A 12,249-nucleotide genomic window follows, 5' to 3' on the forward strand; every position below is an offset into this window, starting at 1 on the left:
ACCTTGATGTACTTATGTATGGAGTGATTTGTATGGATGGCAGGCTTTTCACTGAGCTTTTCACTCTACCTTGGTACGGAGGGGGGACTTGCAGAGGTACACAAATTTCTCCCTATAGCCGAGGTGTCTAAAACTAAGAGGCATACATTTAGAGTAATGGGTAAGAGGGGATCAAAGGAAGAACAAATTCGCCCAGAGTGTGACTGGAAGACTGGAATCTGGAACACACTGCCTGAATGGATGGTGGAGGTAGACTCCCACAACATGTATCTGAATGAGCACTTGAATCACCAAGGCTTAGAAAGCAATGGACTAAGTGCTGATAAATAAGATCAGTATAGATTTAACAGTTATTTAAATCGTTATTTAATAGTTATTACGGGTACGGTGGGCTGAAGAACGTGTTCCTGTGCTGGATGACTCTGTGATATTATGACAATCAACATAAGGCAACTGATTCAGATCAAAATCAGAGTCAGGTTTAATATCACTGGCTTATGCCATGTTGTCGTTCACCAGTTGCACATCGCAATAGAAAAAATGTGAATTACAGTAAATGTGCATCTAGATTAAATTGTTAAAGTAGATAAATAGTGCAAATATAGACAATTTTGATACGTAGTGAGGTAGTGCTCCATTCAGAAATCGTTTGGCCAAGGGAAAGAAGCTGTTCCTGAATCAGGCTTCTGTACCTCCTCCCTGATTTAGGCAGCTTGTGTAAGATGGTCTCCAGTGGATGGATACATGGTGATCCCCAGTCATTTCTAAGGTACACACAGGTATGCAATATGACACCCTTTCACCCAGAAATGCTTGATGCTCTAATTGTGATGTAACAGGCAGGTGGCATTCAATGAATGAGTGGCACTTGCAAAATTCTGGAGGAACTCAGCAGCTAGGAAAAGACGCTTTGGGCCGAAACCCTTCAGCAGGACTGGAGAAAAAAGCAAAGAAGTAGATTTAAAATGTGGGGTGAAGGGAGAGAGAGAAACACCAGGTGATAGTTGAAAGCTGAAGGGGGGGAGGGATGAAGTAAAGAGCTGGGAAGTTGATTGGTGAAAGAGACAGAAGGCCATGGAAGAAAGAAAAAGGGGGAGGAGCACCAGAAGAAGGCAATGGGCAGGCAAGGACATGAGGTGAGAGAGGGAAAAGGGAATGGGAAATGGTGACGGGGGGGGGGGGGGGTGCATTACCGGAAGTTTGTGAAATCGATGTTCATGTCATCAGGTTGGAGGCTACCCAGACGGAATATAAGGTGTTGTTCCTCCAACCTAAGTGTGGCCTCATCACAACGGTGGAGGAGGCCATGGATAGCCATATCAGAATGGGAGTGGGAAGCGGAATTAAAATGGGTGGACACTGGGATATCCAACTTGTCCTGGCAGTTGGAGTGTAGATGCTTAGCGAAGCGGTCTCCCAATCTACATTGGGTCTCACCGATATACAGGAGGCCACACCGGGAGCACCAAACATGGTAAATGACTCCAACAGACTCACAGGTGAAGTGTCACCTCACTGGAAGGACTGTTTAGAGGGAGGTGTAGGGGCAGGTGTAGCACTTGTTCCACTTGCAAGGATAAGTGCCAGGAGGGAGATCAATGGGGAGGGACGAATGGACAAGGGAGTCACATAGGGAGTGAAACCTGCGGAAAGCGGAAATTTGGGGGGGGGGCAAGGAGAAGAAGTGCTTGGTGATGGGATACCGTTGGAGATGGCAGAAGTTTCAGAGAATTATGTGCTGGTAGCAGAGGCTGGTGGGGTGGTAGGTGAAGTCAAGAGGAACCCCATCCCTAGTAGTGTGTCAGGAGGATGGGGTAAGAAAAGACGTGCGTGAAATGGAAGAGATGTGGTTGAGGGCAGCATGGATGGTGGAGGAAGGGAAGCCCCTTTCTTTGAAAAAGGAGGACATCTCCTTCATTCTAGAATGAAAAGCCTCATCGTGAGAGCAGATGTAGTGAAGATGGAGGAATTAAGAGAAGGGGATGGCGTTTACACAAGTAACAGGGTGGGACGAGGTATAGTCCAGGTAGCTGTGAATGAGAAATTTGACCCAGCCACTAGATGAGCATGTTATAGACACTGGTCTATAACCTTCCTGCATCAATCAGCACCAAGGGGCAGACATGCTCTTGTTCAAAAATAGGCTGACTGATAAACATAGGCCAGTTCATTTAACCCCAGTGGAAACAATAATCAGGGAGACTAAGAATCACTGAGACAAATGTGGAATGATTAGAAAATATGACTTTATTATTATCAAATCATGCCTTACATACAGAATAAAGGATTAACTGAGAATTGGTGAAGAAAATGTGGTTGATATGGTAAGGGTGGGTATGTGCATATGCGCTGAATGGTAGGCCAGATATCGAGACTGAAGGCCAGGTGGTAGTGTGGAAAGAAAACTGGCTCAGTAACAGGAAACAAAGATTAGCAAAGAAAGATTATTTCTGAACTGGAGGTGAAGGGTAGGGTGGATTTCTTGTGAGGTCTGTACATGGAACACTAGCTCTCCTTGAAAAAAGGATTGCTCTGTTATTGTCATGTGTACCAGCAGGTATTGTAAAGCTTCTTTTCTATACAGATTAAATCAGAACAGTTTAAACAATAACAGAAAGCAGAATTAAAGTGTAACAGCTACAGAAACAGTGCAGAACTGAAAAACAGTAAGCTGCAAAATCATAACAAGGCAGACTGTGAAGTGGAGACACCATCTTTTGTACTAGGGAAACATTCAGCTGTCTTATGATAGTGAGGTAGAAGCTATGCTTCAGAATGTGACTTCAAGCTTTTGTAACAACCTGATGCAAGAGGAGAGAAGAGAAAATGTCTGGGTGAGTGAGGTTTCTGATTGTTCTGGCTGGCAGCTTTACTAAGGCAGCAAGACACATAGACAGAGAGTTATACACCATGGAAACAGCCTTTTCTGCCTAATGCATGCCAAACAAAATGCCTGACCGAGCGAGTCCTATTTCGCTGTATTTTGCTGATTACCATTTAAAGCCTTTCCACAAGTATACAGGACACAACTGGATATCTTTCAAATCTGCAGGTGACAGAAAACTTGCACATGACATGATCTGAGACTGGACAATGAGGAATTGGGGAAGGGATGGGGAGGTGGTGTGATCTCTGAGTGGACAGTGAGGGATTGAGGAATCGTTGAAGAGGTGGAGTGATCTCTGAGTGGACAGTGAGGGATTGGGGAATGGATAGGGAGGTGGAGTGATCTGTGAGCGGACAGTGAGGGATTGAGGAATTGATGGGGAGGTGGAATGATCTGAGAGTGGACAGTGAGGGACTGGGAATGGATGGGGAGGTGGAGTGATCTGTGAGTGGACAGTGAGGGATTGGGGAATGGATAGGGAGGTGGAATGATCTGAGATTGGACAGTAAGGGATTGAGGAATCGTTGAAGAGGTGGAGTGATCTGAGAGTGGACAGTGAGGGATTGAGGAATGGATAGGGAGGTGGAATGATCCGTAAGTGGACAGTGAGGAATTGGGGAATGGATGGGGAGGTGGTGTGATGTGTGAGTGGACAGTGAGGGATTGGGGAATTGATGGGGAGGTGGAGTGATCTGAGAATGGACAGTGAGGGATTGAGGAATTAATGGGGAGATGGAGTGATCTGTGAGTCGACAGTGAGGGATTGGGGAATGGATAGGGAGGTGGAGTGATCTGACAGTGGACAGTGCGGGATTGGGAAATGGATAGGGAGGTGGAATGATCTGTGAGTGGACAGTGAGGGACTGAGAATGGATAGGGAGGTGGAGTGATCAGTGAGTGACTGTGAGGGACTGGGAATGGATAGGGAGGTGGAATGATCTGAGAGTGGACAGTGAGGGATAGGGGAATCGTTGCAGAGGTGGAGTGATCTGTGAGTGGACAGTGAGGGATTGGGGAATGGATGGGGAGGTGGAGTGATCTGTGAGTGGACAGTGAGGGATTGAGGAATGGATAGGGAGGTGGAGTGATCTGTAAGTGGACAGTGAGGGATTGGGGAATGGATGGGGAGGTGGTGTGATGTGTGAGTGGACAGTGAGGGATTGGGGAATTGTTGCAGAGGTGGAGTGATCTGTGAATGGACAGTGAGGGATTGGGGAATTGATGGGGAGGTGGAGTGATCTGAGAGTGGACAGTGAGGGATTGAGGAATTGTTGTGGAAGTGGAGTTATCTGAGAGTGGACAGTGAGGGTCTGGGAATGGATGGGGAGGTGAAGTGATCTGAGAGTGGACAGTGAGGGACTGGGAATGGATGGGGAAGTGGTGTGATGTGTGAGTGGACAGTGAGGGATTGGGGAATCATTGTGGAAGTGGAGTGATCTGAGAGTGGACAGTGAGGGATTGGGGAATCATTGTGGAAGTGGAGTGATCTGAGAGTGGACAGTGAGGGACTGAGGAATGGATAGCGAGGTGGAGTGATCTGTGAGTGGACAGTGAGGGTCTGGGAATTGATGGGGAGATGGAGTGATCTGAGAGTGGACAGTGAGGGATTGAGGAATTGTTGTGGAAGTGGAGTGATCTGAGAGTGGACTGTGAGGGTCTGGGAATGGACGGGGAGGTGAAGTGATCTGAGAGTGGACAGTGAGGGATTGAGGAATTGACGTTGAGATGGAGTGATCTGTGAGTGGACAGTGAGGGATTGAGGAATCGTTGTGGAAGTGGAGTGATCTGAGAGTGGACATTGAGGGACTGGGAATGGATAGGGAGGTGGAGTGATCTGTGAGTGGACAGTGAGGGATTGGGGAATTAATGGGGAGGTGGAGTGATCCGTGAGCGGACAGTGAGGGTCTAGGAATTGATGGGGAGATGGAGTGATCTGAGGATGGACAGTGAGGGACTGGGAATGGATAGGGAAGTGGAGTGATCTGTGAGTGGACAGTGAGGGATTGGGGAATTGATGGGGAGGTGGAGTGATCTGTGAGCGGACAGTGAGGGATTGGGGAATCGTTGTGGAAGTGGAGTGATCTGTGAGCGGACAGTAAGGAATTGAGGAATCGTGGAAGTGGAGTAATCTGTGAGCAGACAGTAAGGGATTGAGGAATCGTTGTGGAAGTGGAGTGATCTGTGAGCGGACAGTAAGGGATTGAGGAATCGTTGTGGAAGTGGAGTGATCTGTGAGCGGACAGTAAGGGATTGAGGAATCGTTGTGGAAGTGGAGTGATCTGAGAGTAACAGAGAGGGTCTGGGAATGGAAGGGAAGGTGAAGTGATCGGTGATTGACAGTGAGGGACTGGGGAATGGAATGTCTGTGGGAATGGACAGTGAGGAGGTTGATAGAAGTAAATGCTGGGAAATGTAACATGCTAAATTTTGTTCTGAGAGATAGTACGTGCAATTCCATAAGGGTGAATGGTCAGAGATGTTGGGTAAATGATCATAGCTTAATGAATATAGCAGAGTAATTTGCAAATAGGATTCTGGGTACAGAGTCAAGATGAATTTGGCTGCCGTTGGTGTGTCCAGCTGTGGGGAGGGGTGGATTGGAGGGAGAGGAGGAACATCAGGAGGGATGTGAAGTCTTTGGGACACACCATTACCAACAGGGTGAAGGTAACCTGTTGTATGGTGTTGCAAACCCAAAACAGAAAACCTGTCTCACAATGCTACCAAGATATGAAATAAAACCTGTAGCATCTGGATAACAACAGGCATCATGTAGCTCAGTGCCACCATCATGCTGCAGGCTACCTACAGTATGTTGTTGTCAACCGAGTCAGTGAAGCAGTGCTGTCAACAGGTAACAGGAGACTTGTCATGCAGTGGTACCACCAGGGAACCAGCTACCCGCAACATAATGCAAACAACTGAACAATCATCAGGAACAGGCAACAATGCAAAGACTGGGAACAGATTACTTGTATTACCCAGGGGCCTCCCATTTTAATTCCACTTCCTATTCCCATTCCAATATATCCATCCATGGCCTCCTCCACTGACGGGATAAGGCCACACTTAGGTTGGAGGAACAACACCTTATATTCCATCTGGGTAGCCTCCAACCTGATGGCATGAACATTGATTTCTCAAACTTCCAGTAATATCGCCACCCCGACTTCACCATTTCCCATCCCCTTGACCCTCTCTCATGTTCTCCCCTTGCCCTCCCATTGCCTCCCTCTGGTGTTCCTCTTCCCTCCCCCCCCCCACCATTTTCTTCTTTCTTCCATGGCCTTCTGTCTCTTTCACCATCAACTTCCCAGCTCTTTGCTTCATCCCTCCGCCTCCAGGTTTCACCTCTCACCTGGTGTTTCTCTCTCCCCCTCCCCCCACCTTTTAAATCTAATGAGACAGCATGGAATGTTCCTTGAGCCAAATCAAGTCATCTTTTAACTGCATTTTGTTCAATACTGTACCAGTTTGTATAGAATGACTGTTGTGTTCAATACGGTACTAGTTTGTATAGAACTTCCATTTTGTTCAATACAGTACTAGTCAGTATTGATCTACTGTTGTGCTTTATACAGTACTAGTTTGTATAGAACTTCTATTGTGTTCAAGACATTACTAGCTTGTATAGAAATTCCATTGTGTACAATGCAGTGCTCATTTGTATAGATCTACTGTTGTGTTAAATACGGTACTCATTTGTATAGAACAACCGTTGTGTTCAATACAGTACTAGTCAGCATAGATCTACCATTGTGCTCTATACAGTACTAGTTTGTATAGCATTTCCAATGTATTCAATGCAGTACTAGTTTGTATAGATCTACTGTTGCGTTCAATACAGTACTCATTTGTATAGATCTACTGTTGCGTTCAATACAGTACTGGTTTGTATAGATCTACTGTTGTGTTCAATACAGTACTAGTTTATATAGATTTACTGTTGTGTAAAATACAGTACTAGTTTGTATAGATTTACTGTTGTGTAAAATACAGTACTAGTTTGTATAGATTTACTGTTGTGTAAAATACAGTACTAGTTTGCTAGGGTCAATGCTTTATATCTCAATCCCTTTAACAGCAGATCTGCATCTCATAGGCGAGGCTGCTGAACCTGTCATTGCCTGCACTGAGAGTATGCAATCTCAAAAATATACTGCAATATGATATTCTCTGTAAGAATCCAAAAGGAAAGCAAGATCAAAATCAGCTAATGGTCCCAAATCTTGGCAGTGCTTTAAACAAAGAATCACTGGATTCAGTGGTGTACCCTATGGGCTGTTGGACAGTCTGGCGGTGTTACTGGGTTGGCTGTGATTCCAGGAATGAGGCTCACTCCCCATTAAAGGCTGAATACCTGGTACCACTGGATTAGAGACTTGGGCCTGGGCTCCATCATTCAATGGGGGCCAGTGTGCACTCATGCCCCAGGCACACCTACCTGTCCTTCAGCACCAGATCAGGCTGCACATGAACAGTGGGGCTGAAGAGAAGTAATTGAATCTTTAAGCAGAAATGTAGCATTTTTTGTGGCCTCCAAAATGGATTAGCTAGTTCAATTGTGCAGCAAACTGCCAGCTGCAGTAAGCAAACTGTGTCGGACACACTGCTCTCCCCCAATAACTGACAGTCTTTCCAAAAGAAGAAACAGCAGCTACTTCCTGCTATCAAACATTATCACACAACTGACATCAGTCCATGCCTGTCCCAAGGGTAATGTCTGGGGTACACAGGAATCTCAGAAAGACCATGATTTCTGGTTGCACTAAGGAAACATCTAAGCTGAATTTTTCAGAGCTAAATATCAGCAACATATAATCCAGTTTCTAAGCAACAACACCCCAAATCACAAACTTTTATGCTTTTACTTGCATTATTATGGTCATCGGTGGCTTGTTTCATGCTGAAAATATTAACAGAATTCATTGATTTCCCAATAATAGTAACATGATTCAGTCGCAACATCAAATGTGGAACTCAAGTTAATGGAATCAAAGTCCCACCTCTGTATCACCTTCTCTTATGTGTGTTGCATAGCAACCCATAGGCTGCAGATACACCATGCCTAATTGCTTCTAAAATGAAGTTCATATCTGGAAAATCAGAGTTATACTGATAGCTGTATTGTTTGGGTTGTTGATTTTGTAAAAATGTCCAAAAATGATGCACTGAAATCAGGCAGGGAGTAATATGGAAATATATTATCGTCATAACATTTATTGAAACTCTCTGCAGTTTTTGATGAAGAAAATTATTGAAAGGCATTAGAAAGTAATAGGGAATTAGAATTCTTGTTGATAACATCACTGCAGCCGGGAGGTTGGAGACGAGCTTTGTATACAGCACATAAACCAGGTCAGGGTCAGTCAAGTAGGCAGAGCTGGCAAGAGCTTGTAAAGGTGTAAGGAAAGTTTGCAAAACTAAATTGCATCTGTTTTAAAGAAAACAGTCTGACTGACCAGGCAGATGAACTGAAGAGCACTGATCAGCAAATGGGAAAATGATATTGCTGTAATCACAGAGATATGTTTGAAGGAGGGTCAGGACTGGCACCTCAACATTACAGGAGACAGAAGCTTCAGGGGTGAAAGGGGGAAATGTAAAAGATCAGAGGACATTGCATTGTTGATCAAGGAGACCATCACTACAGTCATGAGGGAATGTGTCCTAGAAGGTTCTTCAAAGGCTAGCTGGATAAAAATTAGAAATAAAAGTTGGGCAATCTCTTTGTCAGAGTGATATAGGACAGCAGATTTGGAGACAAGTCAATGACAGATATAGGAGCAACAGGGATACAGCTGGAGGGAATTTAAACGATATTAACTGGGAACACTTGAGGGTGAAAAAAAGCATTTGAATGCATCAAGAAGAGCTTTTCATTCTAATATGTAGATAGTTTTGGCAAGGATGGGACAAAGAATGACAAGTGGATGAAGTGCTCGTGGAGAACTTGTGACTGTAACGTATTGGAGTACTGTAGTTATAGAAGGGGATACGGAAGGCCCAGAAGTAAATTATTTGAATTGGGGGAAAGCTGATTTCAGGATCATTTGACAGCACCTGGCAAATGGGGACGAGAAGCAGCTTCTTGTAGGTAAATTTACATTTGGGGAGTGGCAGTCTTTTAAAATTCAAACAGTGAGAGTTTAGTGCAATGTGTCCCTGTAAGGGTTTAGGGTGAAGATAGAAAAACAGTGAACTCTGGCGGACAAAGAGTAGTGGAAGTTAGATTAAATAAAGCAACCATATTATAAAGGCCTTTCAGGGCTATGGAGAGTGAGGGGTGTTTAACAAAGAAATTGGGAGGATAAACAGGTGTCACAAGATATCACTGCAGAGTAAAGAAATCAAAATACATCTTATAAATATATTCAGGACAAAAGGTTGTCTAGTAACAAGAGTAAGAGTGGAACTCATTAGGAAACGAAGTGGTGATGGAGACAGTGCGTGAGCGCTCTTCAGCTAGAGAAGGAATTGTAGTTGGAAATGTCATTTGGGATAAATGGGATATTCTAGAGCACATTACAATTAAAAAGGATGAGGTATGAAATGTACGTGGGCATGAAGATGGATGAATCTCCTGGGCTCAATGAGGACTTTTGTAGCAGGCAAGGGAAAATTGTGAGCTATCAGTTGACTGGAAGACAGCAGATCTGTTCTCAAGTAGGGCAGCAGGTATAAGTCTGGTAATTACAGGCTACTGTCTATCTAATATCAGTGGCAGGGGATTTATTGGAAAAATTCTGTGGATAGGATTAATCTACACATTGAAAGGGAGGGGTTAGCGAGAATAGTCAGTGCAGCTTTGAGGGTGGGAGATCCTGTCTGACTAATTAGATTGAGTTTTAGAAGATGTGACAAAAATATGGATAAGGTCATTGTAGTTGATATAGTTTGCATGGGTTTCATTCAGTTAGACCTTGACAAAGACCCAAACGGAACGCTGGTTCAAAGGGTTAAGGCTCAGGTGATTTGAGGCAAGTGGCAAATTGGATCCAAAGCTGGCTCGGCGCTAGGAGCAGAGGGTGATGCTGGAGGGTTGTTTTTGTAGCTAGAAATCTGTGACCAGAAGTGTTCCATAGAAATGACTTCTGGGGTTCTTGCAGTATGTTCTTCACACTAATAAAACTCATATGTTTTTGTATAATTAACTCCTATAGTTAGAAGACAATATGGGTGTTAGTAAGTCTGTAGATTGCATGAAGGTTTCTAGCATTGTTGATAGTGAGGAGGATAATGTTAGGCTACAGGATAATTATAATCAACTGGTTTTATGTGCAGGACAATGACAGCTTGAATTTAATCTCAGTAAATGTGAAATAATACATTTTGGTCTGGTTAATAAGAGTAGGACATATTCCATGAATAGTAGAGCCCCAGGAATATTGAGAAAGAAGCAGATGTTGGTGTACAAATCTAAGGATTCCTGAAGGTGGCAGAAGTAGATGGTGTCGTGAAGGAGACATACAGGATACCTGCCTTTATTAACTAGTGCATTGAATCTAAGAGCAGGGAGGTCTTGGACCAATGTTATAAAACATTAATAGGCCACAGTTGGACTATTGCATGCTGTTCTAAAGGAGGGATGTGATTGCACTGGAGAGAGTACAGAGGATATACACCAAGATGGAACATTTCAGATATAAGACCATAAGACATTGGAGCAGAATAAGGCCATTTGACCTATCAAGTCTGCTCCACCATTTCATCGTGGGTGATTCATTATCTCTCTAACCCCATTCTCCTTTGTCTATGAAGGCTGTCAATCATCTAGGTCATTGTATATCAAGCAGTAGTAAATCAAGGCAACTGAACTTGCTGTATTGTCTAGAGGACATTTTGCCACTCACCTGAGAGGCTTCTTCAGTTCTGATCCATGGAGGGGAGTCTTCCGGCTTATAAATTCTGAGAGTTGTTTAGCGGTGTAGCAATCATGTGAGGGTTGTTTAGGGATAATGGGAGGGTCATTAGTTGGCACAACATAAGAGGGCTCAGCTAAAGCATGGTGGACACTCCTTTGATGATAACAATGTGCACATTTTGGACAGGGAGGACAGGTGGTTTGAAGGAGGGGTTGAAGAGGTCATCTTTGTCAAATTGGAAAACCCACCCCTGAACAAAGGAGGTGGGTTATAACAACACCTATCACCTACTTACAATGCAGTCCTACCATATTTACCCCAGCATCTCCACAACAGTTCACACCTCCCTTCATGCAAGGATAAGACTAACGACCCTCTTATTACCTCTATGACTCTTAACAGCCCTCATGTGATTGCTATACCTTTAAATAGAGGGATAATTCCTTGAAAGCAGTGTCACAGGTAGATTGGGTCATAAAGAAAGCTTTTGAGCACATTGGTCTTCATAAATCAATGACTGAATGCAGGAGTTGGGATATATTGAAATTGTATAAGACTTTGATAAGGCTGAATTTGGAATATTGTGTCCAGTTTTGGTCATCTACCTACAGGAAAAATGTAAATAAGATTGAAAGAGTACAGAGGAAATTTACATGGATATTGCTGGAACTTGAAGACCTGAGTTATAGGAAAAGGTTGAATAGGTTAGGACTTTATTTCCAAGAACATAGAAGAATGAGTGGAGATTTGATAAAAGTATACAAAATTATGGGGGGTATAGACAGGTTAAATGAAAGTAGGCTTTTTCTATTGAAGTTGAATGAGACTATAATTAAAGGTTATTGGTTAAGAGTGAAAGGTGAAATGTTTATGGGGAACATAAGAGAAAACTTCTTCACTCAGAGAGTGGTGAATGTGGAATGAGCTGCCAGCAGAAGTGATGGATTTGGTTTCGATTTCAAAATTTAAGAGAAAATTAGATAGGTGCATGGATGGGAGGGATATGGAGGTCTATGGTCTGGGTGCAGGACGGCGGAACTAGGCAGATTAATGTTCAGCATGGACTAGATGGGCTGAAGGGCCTATTTCTGACCTGTAGTGATCTATGACCCAGCCTGGAGGTGTAAGGGTAATCATAAACAACCCATTCTGTGCCAAAAATGTCAGTATTTTTATTTCTATTTCAATTGTAACTTTCTTGTCTGGTGCAGCATGAAATTAGGTTGCAGGTCCAAAATGATCCAATGTACTTGACAAGAACGCTTACCCTGTTTTTTTCAAGATTCCTGTTTGAAAAATGTTATGTTATGTAAAAACTTACCACTGAGCACACCCGTGAGTTAGAATTCACCTCATACTCCATTTTGCTCAAATGACAGAGCAATTTCCTGAGGTAAGAAATTATCTGTTGATATTACTCCCATCACCTGTGCCAATGAGCACTGTATAACAGTGGCAGTACAGATCGAGCTGCCAGCTCCTCACTCACCAAGGCAG

The sequence above is a fragment of the Mobula hypostoma genome, chromosome 9, assembly GCF_963921235.1.
Source record: "Mobula hypostoma chromosome 9, sMobHyp1.1, whole genome shotgun sequence".
NCBI classification, from domain to species: Eukaryota; Metazoa; Chordata; class Chondrichthyes; order Myliobatiformes; family Myliobatidae; genus Mobula; species Mobula hypostoma.